This window comes from Gigantopelta aegis, chromosome 15 (genome assembly GCF_016097555.1).
Source record: "Gigantopelta aegis isolate Gae_Host chromosome 15, Gae_host_genome, whole genome shotgun sequence".
NCBI classification, from domain to species: domain Eukaryota; kingdom Metazoa; phylum Mollusca; class Gastropoda; order Neomphalida; family Peltospiridae; genus Gigantopelta; species Gigantopelta aegis.
The window spans coordinates 1,018,339-1,037,806 of record NC_054713.1 but is presented as its reverse complement, the minus strand read 5'-3'; positions in this window follow the sequence as shown (position 1 = coordinate 1,037,806).

Below are 19,468 nucleotides of genomic sequence, written 5' to 3'. Positions count from 1 at the left end.
TCACGGTCCATCGCCGAATGCAAAAAAAAAGAAAGAAATGTTTTATTCAACGACGCACTCAACACATTTTATTTACGGTTATATGGCGTCAGACATAATATGGTTAAGGACCACACAGAGTTTAAGAGGAAACCCGCTGTCGCCACTACATGGGCTACTCTTTCCGATTAACAGCAAGGGATCTTTTATTTGCGCTTCCCACATGCAGGATAGCACAAACCATGGCCTTTGTTGAACCAGTTATGGATCACTGGTTGGTGCAAGGAATCACTCAGGGTTTGGAATCTGTATCTGGATTAAAAAACCCATGCCTCGACTGGGATCCAGTACCTACCAGCCTGTAGACCGATGGCCTAACCACGACGCCACCGAGGCCGGTAATCCCTAAATGCAGTCGTTACACAAATAGCGCATTAAGGCCTTCTGACCTAGAAAACCGCAACTCTCTTTGGAGAGGGGCGGATTACTAGTCCTTCAAAAATGAGATACAAAAAATGATTTAATCATGATCATTTAGGCCTATAATTTCTAATTATCGTAAATTGCGATGCGACACCGCTTATTTTGAGCTATGTGTTACATCACAATATTTGTATTGACTGTACACAGTACACAGTAGGCCTACATAGCAGGCGCGGATTTAGTGGGGGGCCCCCCCTATTTTTGGGGTCAAGTTATTATTTTTTTTTAACTATAGCATACACTAGAGTGGAATTACACAAAAATGCACTTATTTCCCAGTTTTGAAGATAACAAAAACAGTATGACAATACCAAAAACATACGTTAATATAGCTATTTTGTTACTCGGTTCGGTCTCGACAGAAGTTACGAGGATTTCCGATTGCCCAATATCAGTGTGGCCAACTACGTCATAATGACGTCATTTTGGAAACTTTAATTCCGATAGTCGTGTTAATGGTTTACATAAATAATTAAACAAATCCACACAGTACCTAAACTATATCAATGTTCAGACGCATAGTAATATATTGATGTAGTTTGCTGATAAAGTGGCCGCAATAATTAAGTTATTGTAACATTTCATCTTTCCACTATAGTAAGGTACACGTCGACTGTTAACACGGCTTCAGTTTAAGTAACGTACCGTGTTCTGCTTACGGAAACCCCATTGATAGTGACATAGATTGGCCACACGAGGATTTCCGATGGTGTTTCGGTCTGTGAGAATATACCGTAATCAACCGAAGCGTCCTGTTTACCTTTCAAAATATAGACTCGTCTTGCCATTCCCACAATTCTACCAGACGATCAGGACCCATAATATTCACAAAACATCGTAAGCCTAGTTTTACACGTAAACGTAAATCTACGACTGAAGAGCTATTCACGAAACAACGAAAACGTAAGTTACGTGTAAAGTTGGACGTAAATATAAGAGTGCCTCCGGTTACAACTAAAGCTGCACGTAAGTCGTATACATATAATAAATCAAGCACGATCGCCGTTATTTACTATTATTTACGGAAACTGGTAGCATTTCCAATAATTGAAGCAGTTTGCGATGGCGAACGCCCACGGATTTAACATATTTTTGTTGGTGATCGAACGGATGTTTTCGACTCGGTCAATTTCTCCTGAGTTATCTTTTCCTTTTTAAGAAATCTCCTAAGTTCGTGCCAAAACGCGGATCCTCACCAATACCAAAATGTCATGGTTCGCCGTTCGCGATGTTATTGTTAGCAGACGACAAACGAAATTGAGTTTTGCGCATTTGTTATTTACCCGGTAGTCATAGTTTCTAATGGGGTTTTCTCAATTTCTCCAGTGAGAGTGTTAAATCGTAGATTTACGTCCATCTAAGTTACGTTTACATTTACGACCGTCTTTGAGAATAAGGTGCTTCTTGCACGTAAACGTAAATCTACGGCAGACTAAGTGCTAGTCGTTGACGTAAATTTACATCTTTTTGTGAATATGGGTCCAGGAGAAGAAAGTGATGTTCACTCAGTTTGTACAATAGGATCATGGCGGGATTATGAGTGACGGATTGTTTGATTGGCTGATTCCATGCGTCCAGATCACTTAGGACGTGGTGGTGATAAAATAAATAGAGGATAATAAACGAGTTACCAGTTATTATCAAATTTATATCCCGAGTAAAATAATTTTCACTTGTCACGAGCTGTAGCAAGTGACAAGTGAAAATAATTTCACGAGGGACATAAATTTGATAATAATTGGTACCGAGTTTGTTATTCTATTTAGTATTTATTACCCCAGCTACTTGGGGTTTTTTGGGGTTTTTTTTTAAAGCCTTTGTTTTCGATATAGCCTACATCGGCTACACGTCCATGTATATAGAAACGACGTAAACTACTTTACTGTTATGGGTATTGCTTTAACTTTGTATTTTATTCACGGTTCACAGATCATTTTCAAACCCAAAGTTTTATATATTCTGTGAAAAAATTAAAAAAACGAATTGCATTAAACAACGATTTTATTACAAGTTTAACACTTAAACTGCGTGACGTCATTGTGTGTGCTTTGCCAAATCGTGATGACGTTATATTTAGTACCGACAAGGTTATTGGTTTGTTGACGTCAAATCGTCCAATAGTAATGTACATTAAACCAATGCATGATAATTTCTCTGTGATTTTTATTTTCCGCATTATGAGTGCCAGCTGGGGTAATAATGGAATAAACATGCGTCTGGAATGCGTCTTTGAAAATAAACTGGGACGGTTTTATTATCAATTATAACCTTGCTGTCACGTTCTTTACAACACTGTGTAACTTTTCAACAATGCGACGTCTCCGATGTCAGGAACGTCTCAGGGCTGTAGGTATGCTCCACGTTGGCACCACTCAGCGAATTGTGGCCCGTAAACTTAATGTGTTACATCGTTCACGTTCACTTACTCGTTGAGGAATCGAGGTCAATCAGCCATCCAAAATCGCAAGAGAACTCAGTGTTACAACTGACGTTACAGTGTCTGACTATTCGTAACAGATTGCATAGAAGTAACATCCACGCATGTCGACCCTACGTTACCCCACATTTGACTGCGAGACACATTGCTGCCAGACGTCAATGGTGTTTACGTCGTAGACAATGGGCTAACAGGCGTTGTGCTCGGGTAATGTTTTCAGACGAGTCCAGATTCACACTAGACTTCCATGATCGTCCCAATGAACGCTACGCCAACGTCAGCCTTCATCTTCATGACCGATTTGGAGGCGGGTCCATTATGGTGTGGGGTGGTATCACCATGACTGCCAGAACCCAGCTGCATATTGTTCATGGGAGGGTCACTTGGCAGTATTACCGTGACAACATCCTTGCACCGATCGTTGTGCCTTTCGCACGTCAGGTTGGACCCGCCATTTTGTTTTTCAGGACGGACCTAACCCGAGACCTTTCACCCATTGAGCACATGTGGGACATACCGGCCTCGGTGGCGTCGTGGTTAGGCCATCGGTCTACAGGCTGGTAGGTACTGGGTTCGGATTCCAGTCGAGGCATGGGATTTTTAATCCAGATACCGACTCTAAACCCTGAGAGTGCTCTGCAAGGCTCATTGGGTAGGTGCAAACCACTTGCACCGACCAGTGATCCATAACTGGTTCAACAAAGGCCATGTTTTGTGCTATCCTGCCTTTGAGAAGCGCAAATAAAACATCCCTTGCTATCCTGTCGTAAAAGAGTAGATTAAAAAAAAACCTGTCAGAATGACCATGTTTGACGTCCAATAGCCGATGATAAGATAAAAAAAAAATTAATGTGCTCTAGTGGCGTCGTTAAATAAAACAAACTTTTTACTTTATGTGGGACATCATCGGACAACGTCTCCGCGAACGTAAACAGCCAACCTTCTTGGCTGAATTACAAGCACCACCCGTTGCATATGAGTGTCTCCTCCGGACCTACCTCACTATCCTGGCTGTAATCTTTAATACATCTCTCTTATATTGTGTTATTTGTTAATATCCTCTACAAATTGACAAGCACCACCCGTTGCATATGAGTGTCTCCTCCGGACCCACCTCACTATCCTGGCTGTAATCTTTAATACATCTCTCTTATATTGTGTTATTTGTTAATATCCTCTACAAATTGACAAGCACCACCCGTTGCATATGAGTGTCTCCTCCGGACCTACCTCACTATCCTGGCTGTAATCTTTAATACATCTCTCTTATATTGTGTTATTTGTTAATATCCTCTACAAATTGACAAGCACCACCCGTTGCATATGAGTGTCTCCTCCGGACCTACCTCACTATCCTGGCTGTAATCTTTAATACATCTCTCTTATATTGTGTTATTTGTTAATATCCTCTACAAATTGACAAGCACCACCCGTTGCATATGAGTGTCTCCTCCGGACCTACCTCACTATCCTGGCTGTAATCTTTAATACATCTCTCTTATATTGTGTTATTTGTTAATATCCTCTACAAATTGACAAGCACCACCCGTTGCATATGAGTGTCTCCTCCGGACCTACCTCACTATCCTGGCTGTAATCTTTAATACATCTCTCTTATATTGTGTTATTTGTTAATATCCTCTACAAATTGACAAGCACCACCCGTTGCATATGAGTGTCTCCTCCGGACCCACCTCACTATCCTGGCTGTAATCTTTAATACATCTCTCTTATATTGTGTTATTTGTTAATATCCTCTACAAATTGACAAGCACCACCCGTTGCATATGAGTGTCTCCTCCGGACCCACCTCACTATCCTGGCTGTAATCTTTAATACATCTCTCTTATATTGTGTTATTTGTTAATATCCTCTACAAATTGACAAGCACCACCCGTTGCATATGAGTGTCTCCTCCGGACCCACTCACTATCCTGGCTGTAATCTTTAATACATCTCTCTTATATTGTGTTATTTGTTAATATCCTCTACAAATTGACAAGCACCACCCGTTGCATATGAGTGTCTCCTCCGGACCTACCTCACTATCCTGGCTGTAATCTTTAATACATCTCTCTTATATTGTGTTATTTGTTAATATCCTCTACAAATTGACAAGCACCACCCGTTGCATATGAGTGTCTCCTCCGGACCTACCTCACTATCCTGGCTGTAATCTTTAATACATCTCTCTTATATTGTGTTATTTGTTAATATCCTCTACAAATTGACAAGCACCACCCGTTGCATATGAGTGTCTCCTCCGGACCTACCTCACTATCCTGGCTGTAATCTTTAATACATCTCTCTTATATTGTGTTATTTGTTAATATCCTCTACAAATTGACAAGCACCACCCGTTGCATATGAGTGTCTCCTCCGGACCCACCTCACTATCCTGGCTGTAATCTTTAATACATCTCTCTTATATTGTGTTATTTGTTAATATCCTCTACAAATTGACAAGCACCACCCGTTGCATATGAGTGTCTCCTCCGGACCCACCTCACTATCCTGGCTGTAATCTTTAATACATCTCTCTTATATTGTGTTATTTGTTAATATCCTCTACAAATTGACAAGCACCACCCGTTGCATATGAGTGTCTCCTCCGGACCTACCTCACTATCCTGGCTGTAATCTTTAATACATCTCTCTTATATTGTGTTATTTGTTAATATCCTCTACAAATTGACAAGCACCACCCGTTGCATATGAGTGTCTCCTCCGGACCTACCTCACTATCCTGGCTGTAATCTTTAATACATCTCTCTTATATTGTGTTATTTGTTAATATCCTCTACAAATTGACAAGCACCACCCGTTGCATATGAGTGTCTCCTCCGGACCTACCTCACTATCCTGGCTGTAATCTTTAATACATCTCTCTTATATTGTGTTATTTGTTAATATCCTCTACAAATTGACAAGCACCACCCGTTGCATATGAGTGTCTCCTCCGGACCACCTCACTATCCTGGCTGTAATCTTTAATACATCTCTCTTATATTGTGTTATTTGTTAATATCCTCTACAAATTGACAAGCACCACCCGTTGCATATGAGTGTCTCCTCCGGACCTACCTCACTATCCTGGCTGTAATCTTTAATACATCTCTCTTATATTGTGTTATTTGTTAATATCCTCTACAAATTGACAAGCACCACCCGTTGCATATGAGTGTCTCCTCCGGACCTACCTCACTATCCTGGCTGTAATCTTTAATACATCTCTCTTATATTGTGTTATTTGTTAATATCCTCTACAAATTGACAAGCACCACCCGTTGCATATGAGTGTCTCCTCCGGACCCACCTCACTATCCTGGCTGTAATCTTTAATACATCTCTCTTATATTGTGTTATTTGTTAATATCCTCTACAAATTGACAAGCACCACCCGTTGCATATGAGTGTCTCCTCCGGACCCACCTCACTATCCTGGCTGTAATCTTTAATACATCTCTCTTATATTGTGTTATTTGTTAATATCCTCTACAAATTGACAAGCACCACCCGTTGCATATGAGTGTCTCCTCCGGACCTACCTCACTATCCTGGCTGTAATCTTTAATACATCTCTCTTATATTGTGTTATTTGTTAATATCCTCTACAAATTGACAAGCACCACCCGTTGCATATGAGTGTCTCCTCCGGACCTACCTCACTATCCTGGCTGTAATCTTTAATACATCTCTCTTATATTGTGTTATTTGTTAATATCCTCTACAAATTGACAAGCACCACCCGTTGCATATGAGTGTCTCCTCCGGACCTACCTCACTATCCTGGCTGTAATCTTTAATACATCTCTCTTATATTGTGTTATTTGTTAATATCCTCTACAAATTGACAAGCACCACCCGTTGCATATGAGTGTCTCCTCCGGACCTACCTCACTATCCTGGCTGTAATCTTTAATACATCTCTCTTATATTGTGTTATTTGTTAATATCCTCTACAAATTGACAAGCACCACCCGTTGCATATGAGTGTCTCCTCCGGACCTACCTCACTATCCTGGCTGTAATCTTTAATACATCTCTCTTATATTGTGTTATTTGTTAATATCCTCTACAAATTGACAAGCACCACCCGTTGCATATGAGTGTCTCCTCCGGACCCACCTCACTATCCTGGCTGTAATCTTTAATACATCTCTCTTATATTGTGTTATTTGTTAATATCCTCTACAAATTGACAAGCACCACCCGTTGCATATGAGTGTCTCCTCCGGACCTACCTCACTATCCTGGCTGTAATCTTTAATACATCTCTCTTATATTGTGTTATTTGTTAATATCCTCTACAAATTGACAAGCACCACCCGTTGCATATGAGTGTCTCCTCCGGACCTACCTCACTATCCTGGCTGTAATCTTTAATACATCTCTCTTATATTGTGTTATTTGTTAATATCCTCTACAAATTGACAAGCACCACCCGTTGCATATGAGTGTCTCCTCCGGACCTACCTCACTATCCTGGCTGTAATCTTTAATACATCTCTCTTATATTGTGTTATTTGTTAATATCCTCTACAAATTGACAAGCACCACCCGTTGCATATGAGTGTCTCCTCCGGACCTACCTCACTATCCTGGCTGTAATCTTTAATACATCTCTCTTATATTGTGTTATTTGTTAATATCCTCTACAAATTGACAAGCACCACCCGTTGCATATGAGTGTCTCCTCCGGACCTACCTCACTATCCTGGCTGTAATCTTTAATACATCTCTCTTATATTGTGTTATTTGTTAATATCCTCTACAAATTGACAAGCACCACCCGTTGCATATGAGTGTCTCCTCCGGACCCACCTCACTATCCTGGCTGTAATCTTTAATACATCTCTCTTATATTGTGTTATTTGTTAATATCCTCTACAAATTGACAAGCACCACCCGTTGCATATGAGTGTCTCCTCCGGACCCACCTCACTATCCTGGCTGTAATCTTTAATACATCTCTCTTATATTGTGTTATTTGTTAATATCCTCTACAAATTGACAAGCACCACCCGTTGCATATGAGTGTCTCCTCCGGACCCACCTCACTATCCTGGCTGTAATCTTTAATACATCTCTCTTATATTGTGTTATTTGTTAATATCCTCTACAAATTGACAAGCACCACCCGTTGCATATATGAGTGTCTCCTCCGGACCTACCTCACTATCCTGGCTGTAATCTTTAATACATCTCTCTTATATTGTGTTATTTGTTAATATCCTCTACAAATTGACAAGCACCACCCGTTGCATATGAGTGTCTCCTCCGGACCTACCTCACTATCCTGGCTGTAATCTTTAATACATCTCTCTTATATTGTGTTATTTGTTAATATCCTCTACAAATTGACAAGCACCACCCGTTGCATATGAGTGTCTCCTCCGGACCTACCTCACTATCCTGGCTGTAATCTTTAATACATCTCTCTTATATTGTGTTATTTGTTAATATCCTCTACAAATTGACAAGCACCACCCGTTGCATATGAGTGTCTCCTCCGGACCCACCTCACTATCCTGGCTGTAATCTTTAATACATCTCTCTTATATTGTGTTATTTGTTAATATCCTCTACAAATTGACAAGCACCACCCGTTGCATATGAGTGTCTCCTCCGGACCTACCTCACTATCCTGGCTGTAATCTTTAATACATCTCTCTTATATTGTGTTATTTGTTAATATCCTCTACAAATTGACAAGCACCACCCGTTGCATATGAGTGTCTCCTCCGGACCTACCTCACTATCCTGGCTGTAATCTTTAATACATCTCTCTTATATTGTGTTATTTGTTAATATCCTCTACAAATTGACAAGCACCACCCGTTGCATATGAGTGTCTCCTCCGGACCTACCTCACTATCCTGGCTGTAATCTTTAATACATCTCTCTTATATTGTGTTATTTGTTAATATCCTCTACAAATTGACAAGCACCACCCGTTGCATATGAGTGTCTCCTCCGGACCTACCTCACTATCCTGGCTGTAATCTTTAATACATCTCTCTTATATTGTGTTATTTGTTAATATCCTCTACAAATTGACAAGCACCACCCGTTGCATATGAGTGTCTCCTCCGGACCCACCTCACTATCCTGGCTGTAATCTTTAATACATCTCTCTTATATTGTGTTATTTGTTAATATCCTCTACAAATTGACAAGCACCACCCGTTGCATATGAGTGTCTCCTCCGGACCCACCTCACTATCCTGGCTGTAATCTTTAATACATCTCTCTTATATTGTGTTATTTGTTAATATCCTCTACAAATTGACAAGCACCACCCGTTGCATATGAGTGTCTCCTCCGGACCTACCTCACTATCCTGGCTGTAATCTTTAATACATCTCTCTTATATTGTGTTATTTGTTAATATCCTCTACAAATTGACAAGCACCACCCGTTGCATATGAGTGTCTCCTCCGGACCCACCTCACTATCCTGGCTGTAATCTTTAATACATCTCTCTTATATTGTGTTATTTGTTAATATCCTCTACAAATTGACAAGCACCACCCGTTGCATATGAGTGTCTCCTCCGGACCCACCTCACTATCCTGGCTGTAATCTTTAATACATCTCTCTTATATTGTGTTATTTGTTAATATCCTCTACAAATTGACAAGCACCACCCGTTGCATATGAGTGTCTCCTCCGGACCCACCTCACTATCCTGGCTGTAATCTTTAATACATCTCTCTTATATTGTGTTATTTGTTAATATCCTCTACAAATTGACAAGCACCACCCGTTGCATATGAGTGTCTCCTCCGGACCTACCTCACTATCCTGGCTGTAATCTTTAATACATCTCTCTTATATTGTCACGATGGGTCATTTGCTTACAAGCCAACAAGACTTGTGTACCTGAGCGTAACGTTTTCATAGATATGTTTAAAATGCGTGATGTCAAACTAATCTGTGCTAATCGTGATGACGTCATATTATCGAGGCGGCGACTTTAGTACTGTGATTTACTAAAAAATTAATTAGAATGTTATTTTAGAAGTGTTATAGGATAAATAGAATTCGCTACTCGTGTTTGTTTAATATGTAAAATATCAACCTCGTCTAATTAATCGGTATTTGTCTCGGCAGAGCCTCGACTCGGTTGATATTTTCCATATTAAAAAATACTCGTGACGAATCATATATGTATATATGTATGTATGTATGTGTGTGTGTGTGTGTGTGTGTGTGTGTGTGTGTGTGTGTGTGTGTGTATGTATGTATGTCTGCAGGGGCGTAGCGTGATCTGGACCGGGGGGGGGGGGGGGGGGGGTTCGAATATGAACCAAGTGGACCTTTTTCTATTTTGTTTTTGCACCACCAGAAACTCCATATGTATAAACCTGTATGTTTTAGTTCTGAAACCGGACCATTTGCTTCAGCGCGGGGGGGGGGGGGGGGGGGGGGGGGTCCCGAACCCCCCTTGCCTACGCCCCTGGTCTGTGTATGTCAGTGTGTGTGTGTGTGTGTGTGTGTGTGTGTGTGTGTGTGTGTGTGTGTAGATGGATGGATGGATGGATAGATAAAGCGATAGACAGATAGATAGATAGATAGATAGATAGATAGATTATTGCATGAGCGGGAGTGCTATACGGAATTAAAGAAACTCGTTTGGGAATTATTCTATTCCCCGAGCGAGAGCGAGTGGTGTAAAACAAGTGTCAAACGAGTTTCATAATTTTCGTATGGAATTCCAGCGAATGTTAAAATTTATTTATTATCCACAAACTATGATTTCGAACAAATGTTGAATATGATTGTAATTGCTTCACAAATGGCGGTAATAAAATTAAGCCATGTCAGTTACAGCGACGTGGAATGATGTTAATTTCCGAAACCGCGACTGTCGCAAGTTTGCAGATGCAAAGGCAACTCGTGACGTCAGTAGTGTGCTATAACAGTTGTCAAGGAATTGTTTTGACCCAGACAATAAAGATATCGTGGGGAAAATACGACATTTATATATATAATTTTAATAATGTTTAAAAGTTGTGTAAAATATTCAAATAAAATAAATCCTATTTTCTATGTAATTGCTCTAATGACTTACTGAAAGAATAGAGAGCGCCAGATCCTAAAATATGTATTCCCTCTAAACGACAAACACCAACACACTCCAGTTGACAGTCAAATGAAGACACAGCACTCTCGAGTTGACAATCAAATGAAAACTCAACACACTCGAGTTGACAGTCAAATGAAGATTTAACAAACTCTAGTTGACAGTCAAACGAAGACGCACTTAACACATTGGAGTTAACAGTTAAATGAAGACACAGTGTAACTCTGGTTGACCGTGAAATGAAGATAGTCAAATTTATTTTCTTAACATTTCTGTCCACCTGTCGTTGACCAAGATACCCTTACTTATTCTACTTATAGTATACTTATTTCACATGCATGCAATTAGTTTTTTATTATTCCTATTGGCTTTGCTATCTCGCGGACGCAGAAACAGGAGTGGGGAAGAATCCTATAATTATGTATGGTCACCGCCATCTCCCAGGCTTTTCTGCAGCGACCAATGAGTTAATTAAAACTAACGAACACCGGCCAGCTCATCTGTGGCGTGAGACCGAACACGGTAAATACAATGGTTTGTGGCGACTCACCTGTTTGTAGTGGAATATAAATATCTATATCTACATGTCGCGCTAATGACGTTCATTAAAGTCGCAGCGCTATCAGCCACAGGAGAAGAGCGAAGACATACAGTCCATCGAGGTGATGTTGTAACCTCCTATAACGTGTTTTCGTGCATGTCTTTTTCATTAGGTCTCATCAAGGTTAAGCATCACAACATAGCTCGACATTCACTTTCACCACTATGGGCGTACGAGCTTCCATTTTTGTAGTCAGGGGTGGGGGTGGAGACAGACTAATTTTTGCCCAAATTAAACGAAAATTACCGAATGTGGATGACAACATTTATTCATATTATCATTACTGCTATGCTAAACGGCTATATTGGGTTGTAAATGAATCACTACACATTTTTACATGAATTACAAGTAACATTGTGAGTAGAATGATGAAAATACGTTGGGAAAAGTTTTACGGCCAGCTCATTTTGTCGAATATCTCTACCGTTTTTGTCCGAATTTGACGATTTGATCCGGGACTGGTGGGGGGGGGGGGGGGGGGGGGGGGGGGCAACAAGTCATCCGTGCACAGTATCACTGCCAGAATGTCTCATTCATTTTCATTCTGCATACTCTTCCCTTCTCTCCTTCCTTTAATTGTTTACGTATATGTTAATCTCTCCTCCCCCCCCCCCCCCCCAACACACACTAGTTTATAAGTTAGTCAGTATGTTAGTCTCTCAGTTTTCTCTCGATCTCGTTTATCTACATACGTCTCTCTCTCCGTCTGCCTCTCTCCTCGCTCGCTTGCTCTCGCTCGCTCTCTCCCTTATACGATCTACACAGATTTACACACAAAAAATGGACTCATTTGTTTCGTAAACATGAAATGGTAGATTTTTATAAGCAGCGGCTTTAGTAATATATAAAAATAATTATTTTCAAATGCAAATACAGTTGTATTATTTAGTACTGTAAACATTGGGCTGTAAAAAGAACGTCGTTAATGCTATGACGTCACTTACATTACGTCATGTAATGCGCGTAAGATTATATGACGTAATGGCTGATGGCTTTTTTGTAGACTGCAGAGGAACTTTTACATTAAAAATCAGTTAAAATTGACAATGGGTAATACAGAGAATAACCAACTCGCTACGAGGAGTTACGAATTATCTGTCCCTCGTAAATGAATGTTGTAAAACATTCATTCACTCGGGACAGATAATTCGTAATTCCTCTTAGCTCGTTAGTTATTCTCTCTCTCTCTATATATATATGTATATATATATATATATATATATATATATATATATATATATATATATGTATATATATATATATATATATATATATATATATATATATATTTATTTATTTATTTATTTATTACATACCCATTAAATCTTACTATATAAATACAGCTCTGAATACAAGAATTGAATACAACTTTCCGTATTCAACTCGACTGCCGGAACTATACCGTATTCAACGCTACTATGTATAGCACATGGTTACCGGGAATGCCCTTCGCGATATGTAAACAAAGTTTGTGCTTGGTTTGTTTAAAATGTTATTTTGTGGAAAATTTGAACTGAAAACAGACGAAAACGGTGACAAATATTTACAATTTAATGAGCGCAATACCAAAACTTGAGACGGGAACACTACTAACTAACGAGCTTTTAATCCACGATAGTTAAGGTCGACGACAGTCACTTTTTGGACCCTTGTTTTGGCTTCGTTACATCGTACACAATTCTTATTCTTTTTCAATAAATAAAACATCTCCAACCGTAATTTTGTGATATGATATATTTGACAAAAGGTACGTTTTATTTCTTTCATCTTTCAAAACTTCAAATTAATATTTTGTCCAGAATTATGAAAAAAAAGAAAAAAGTACCGACCTGTAAACAGCGTTGTCTGCTTGTTATAGGAATTTGACAGGGGTCAAGGTTAGTAGACTAGTTTTTTTATTTTAATGTGGCGCAGCATTGTAATAAAACAGCTAATTTTAAATTTAAATGACGTCAGTATTCCAATGACGTCACTTTGCATATCCTTACAATAACCATAAACTGGGTACATGACGTTTCCTTTTTGGAAAAATTCCAATGTAAAATTGCTATTGAAATTTTTTTTTCCTAACATTACTAATGCACCTGGATGTCTTTGAACAAAATCTTGTGATTAAAAAATTGCACATTTTCCGAAATATAGATTTCTAGTGAAAGTACGGTAAGATATGCTATATTTATTGTGTACGAAGCCAAAACAAGGGTGCGAAAAGTGACTGTCGTCGACTTTAGCAACAATGCCGTCTTCTCACGTAGAAAAATTGAATGAACTGTCCACCGGATTATTCAGTGGAGCGATGATTTATGGAGGCACATTTAATATAAACTTAAATAAAACACACCGATGACGACTCAGACACTGAGTGAACAATTCTTGACATTTTTCTTCGTTGATAAAACTGGCACGCTGAAGGTTTTCTGACGTATTACGAGCAAATTAAACATTATATTGTTCGTGAATTTTAGCTATTTCATTGTCTTTAAAAGGCATTTCAAACAATATCATTAAAATTATAGGTAACTTTTCACTCGTTCTTTCTTATTTCTGTTTATTGTTTAAATAGAACTATATTGCTATGTTTAATAATTGGTGGTTCTTCGGTCCGCGTAGTAACACAGCTGACCTAGTTGTGTAAATTTAGAAATCCCTGTCATTAGCTAGCAGTGTTACAATTTCTAAATTATTATTTGAAAAAAAAAATCCAATTTAGGGTATGTAATAAATACAAAACTACATATATGTGGTTTTCTGATTTCTGTATTTCCGCATGCCGCATGCATCGGTGTTTCCGGCAGGAAATACACGAGTGGAATACAGAAATCAGAAAACCGCATATATGTAGTTTTGTCTATTTATATATATATATTTCTTTTTCTTTTTCACTTCATTTGAAACAGTGGATCCGCCCTGAAAGCTCATAAGCCGGGTTGTTAATCTGGCCTAAGTAATGAGACAGCCACGCATGCCTACTAACACCTTTAATACCCATGATGTGAGATGAAGAAACGGCAGAGAAACTTTGAATGTTGTAAAGACATTGGCGTCTTTTTCTTCCTTTAAGGTCTAAGTGCCTAGTTAATGAATACAGCGACGTAAGGGCATCCAGTTAAATATTACAGACTCGACCACCAATTCTTAGTGTTGGGCATTACACGGTTATTATGCAATGTCGTTTACAATATTCATACTCAGTATCCAACTTTATATTCCAGGTAGTTGTCGTTATTATAATAATGTAAAGAACATTTCATTACTCCCCCCTGAATTCCGCGGCAAACATTTTAAAATTCTGCGGTAAAATTTGACATATTCTGCAGCAAATTCTGCAACATATAAAACTGAAAAATAACACTTAAAATTAAAACTAGATGTTCAAAATGTTACAGATTTATTTAAAAATCGCGAAAAAGCAGACGATTTATGTTTTAAGCAGACAGGTGCTTCCGGAAGATTGAATTATTAAAACTTGAAATGGAAACGATATGGAAAAAAAACCTCCTGTTTTTACGCTTACGGATTCTTTGTTAAATGTGATTTGTGATTAATAAATACTTAAATATTGTTGCTTAACATCACGATTCCAACAATCGATACTTAAATGTTAATATAATTATTTTATATTAAAGCCGCACACCCTAGTTCCATCCAGCGAAAATAAATTATAATTTGGTTAATCTACAAACCTGTAACACACTTAGATCACGTTTTTATCAAATGGAGTGAAAAAGCAGGTTTTATATCGATAAATACCATGGGAATCCCCATGTCCCAATTGCTTGAAATAATTTTGAAAGTTTGTATTCTGATATCACCGGTAGATGTCGCTCGAAGCACAACAATGCCTACGTCACGACAAATTTCACAGACTTGGGGTGCGTTCTTTTCACCTCTCCTGGACATGTTCCAACTGTTCTGTCCTGGTTGTATCCCCTCTCCAGATATCGTAGGACGTAGCAAAATTATTGGTTTTAAGGGTTTGTAACGTTTTGTATTGAGATACTTACTTGTCTGAACTTTATTGTTACTGAAAATGTTCACGAACTGTGAAGAAAAATCTCACAAATGAACAACAGCAAATCGGATGATGATTGCGCGAACCGTGCACGAGAAAACAAATCGAACCAAAATGATAACGGTCACGTGGTATACGAACGTCTGTGACATTGAAATGGAAATATCCCCTCTAAAAATAGATTAGACCTTGTCTGCTCAATGGTTTTTTCTCAGACGCGCGTGAGTTTTTCAAAAATACGGAAAAATGCATTTTGTGGTATTACAAATACCAGGATTACCAGGATTACCAAAAAACACTTCAGGTGAATGGAAATGTATATTCTAAATAATAAACGGTAAGTAAAGTGCAATTTTATTTGTGAAAAAAATGGGTTTAATAGCGAAAAACAACGCCGTAATGGTTAACAACTAGCCGTAACTAGGGTGTGTCCCTTTAAATAGAATGGAATTGCTGAATCCTATTTCGTATTTGTGGAATCTGTCAAAATGTAATTACAACCCATCTTCGTCGGTTTCCGTAAACTACGCACCGAGCAACGATCGGAACATCTCGCCACAATCCATTGCGCTCTATCTTGCGAGAATTTCCGATTCAATGACAGAAACTAAAGGCTGGTTCCAAACGCAGGTTACGCAGACTATTATCCTGTTCAATTATTTAGACCCAAAGTTTTTTGCAAATGTTACGTTTATTTCCTATTCGATATTTGTTTTCTTTGCATTTACATGAAAACAAACCCAAACCCCCGACAGGTTTTATATACAAATCATCATATAAAATGCATGAAGTTGACTTAATTCCACTTTTTAAAAATCTCTGTGTCGTTTGAATGCACGTTATTTCTCCTATAAATAACTAAGGTCATTTGCATATCAAAACATTGGGATCTGAGGCTACGTGAAGGCCATTATAGCTTGTTTCACTAAATCAAGGTTATTATTGTTTTGCAGTGTGTAACAGCAATGTCTAATCTTTCCGTTAAACATAGATGTAAACAAACAGAACATGTAACCCTTTCTTGTAGGTGCATTATATTTAATAAATTTAGCTAATGTATTATGTATTTTTATTTTATTATATCAATTATATATTAGCATACCATACCTAACCTAACACAACTGAGGTGTAGCACAGTAATAAACACAAATCACCTCACACACCGCAGGAATGTGCTTTCCAAATTTATAAATAAATTTAATGCAGGGCCGGACCCAGAAGATCGGGGGGGGGGGGGGGGGGGGGGGGATAAAATGTCAAAGGCCACCAACATCAAATAATAATAAAAATGTTATTTAATTTGCCTCTAAATTGGGAACTCATATATATATATACTCTTCAAAAGAAGAAACGCAAAACCACATTGTCGTAACATTTGGAGAATTGATTTAATTATTGAATGGCGAGTCCGATAATTACCAAATGTTGCAGGATTGTTCACAATTCACTCTAGTCCATTGTGAGTAAGTGATAGGACACACCACCAAGGTCAAGGTCATCTGGAGTCAATACCGGGTGTGGTCTCCGCGTGTGTTGACAACTGCCTGGCACCGCCTGCCCATTGAAGCAACCAGAGTACGGATGACGTCCCGGGGGATGGTGGCCCACTCGGCCTGCAAGGCTGCTGGCAGCTCGGGCAGGGTCTGGGGCTGTCGTTGTCGCTGTCGGAGGCGTCGGTCCAACTCGTCCCATAGATGCTCAATTGGGTTCAAATCCGGTGATATCGATGGCCAAGGAAGGACATTAATGTTGTTGTTCTGTAGGAAAGCCGTTGTGAGACGTGCTATGTGAGGTCTGGCGTTGTCATGTTGGAACACTGCGTTGGCGTTGGCCATAACTGGAACGATGTGTGGCCGGAGGATCTGGTCAATGTAGCCCTGTGCATTCAGGTTGCCCTGCACGTGGGCCAGTGTGTGAGATGGCTGCCCACACCATGACACTACCCCCGCCGAATCTGTCCACTTCCTGCACGCAGTTTGCCGCATAACGTTCACCACGACGCCTATACACGCGACATCTTCCATCATGACGTCGGAGCAGAAATCGGGACTCGTCACTGAACCACACCGGTCTCCATCGCAGTTGAGGCCATTGTCGATGAATCTGGCACCACTGCAGTCGGAGTCGACGGTGTTGTGGTGTTAAGATGACACCTCGAACTGGACGTCTGGCACGAATTCCTACCTCACGTAGGCGGTTCCGTACGGTCTGGTCGGATATCCTGCGCAAACCTGGTATTGCTGCGGCTGTGGAGGTGGCAGTAGTCAATCGTTCCCGAAGGTGGCGTACCCGGATGTAGCGGTCCTACCCGGGGGTAGTGACCCGTGGTCGACCGGATCTAGGGAGGTCACGTGTTGATCCATGTTGCTGGTAACGGTCCCACAGTCTGGAGATGGTGCTTGGGGACACATGGAATGCCCTGGCAACGGCCGTTCTGGATTCGCCTGCGTCTAGTCGGCCGATGGCATTGTTTCTCTGCGGTTCACTGAGACGTGGCATGTCCTGGATTGTCAACTGTCGGCCAGATACAGAGGCCAGGCAAGCGAACACCCTGCACTTTTATACTGTCGGTGTTCATGTTGCACGTGCAGACAACGCACGTGCAGTGGTGACATGGTTTGCACGTGGCTGCGTTTTTGCGAATATTCACATTTTGGAACTTTATTGTACAGTAGCTGCGTTTTATCGAATGTAACCGTGGGAATGTGTTTGGGACATGCAATGACCTTATATTCACAAAGCATGAACCGGTAGGAAACATAAAATCGGAGTTATAACCCATTTGTACCCTTTTGCGTTTCTTTTTTTGAAGAGTATATATATATATATATATATATATATATATATATATATATATATATATATATATATATTATTTAGGGGCTGGAGTTTGGGGGTGGGGTGTTACATTTGTAATTCGAAAAACCAAAGGGCTATTGTTCGGACTCGTATGGGTTCAACCACTTTTTCATCCCGCAGACACAGCCCTGAATGTTCAAAATACGATAGCATTGCTTGGTCAATAACATCATTATTTCGATCTATGACTGCACGTGCTATTGTAGCAATGTGTAAACCACGTAAAATACAAGTTAGGTAGGGTATATAAATTCATTGAAAATGTAGTAGTCGACATTCTTGTTATTGGTATTTGAGGAAAAATATGGGTAAATCGAAAAACACTTCAGTTGATGTAAAATTGTGTATTAAGAACGTTTTCGATTATTTTGAAGATGAATATCAGCGCGGTAGACCTAGGTATGCTTCTTATCGAATTGTCGATCGAGTTGCCGCTGCACTTAAAGTTTCGGTTTCAACAGTAAAAAGAACTGTGAAAAATCTAAGCTCTACGAATCCAAGAACAGAAATCACTGTTAAAAAATGCGACCGAAACCTCATCGATTTATTTGATAAAGATGTTATTAGACGACGAGTATACAGATTTTATAGAGAGGGCGAATTACCTACATTACATAAGATTAACGTGGCTTTAAGGGAGGAATGTGGAATCAACATATCCATATCAACTTTACGAAGAGCACTCCATGACCTCGATTTTAAATACCAACATATGTCTACAACCGGAAAAGTGATTTTTGAGGACGCCAATATATCACACAGGAGACTGTCCTATCTCCATGAAATATCCAGTTTACGATAACAGGGGTAATTAATAGTGTATCAAGATGAGACCTGGGTGAATGTCAACCACGCAACATCCCACCACTGGACAGATATCCACCCGGGCACAAGTACCGCCAATCACCTGCCGAAATAAGACGCTGCTGATCGAGTTCCTAAACTCTGTTCGGTGACTGGGAAGGGAAAAAGACTTATTATTTGTCATAAATATGGATTGATAGATGG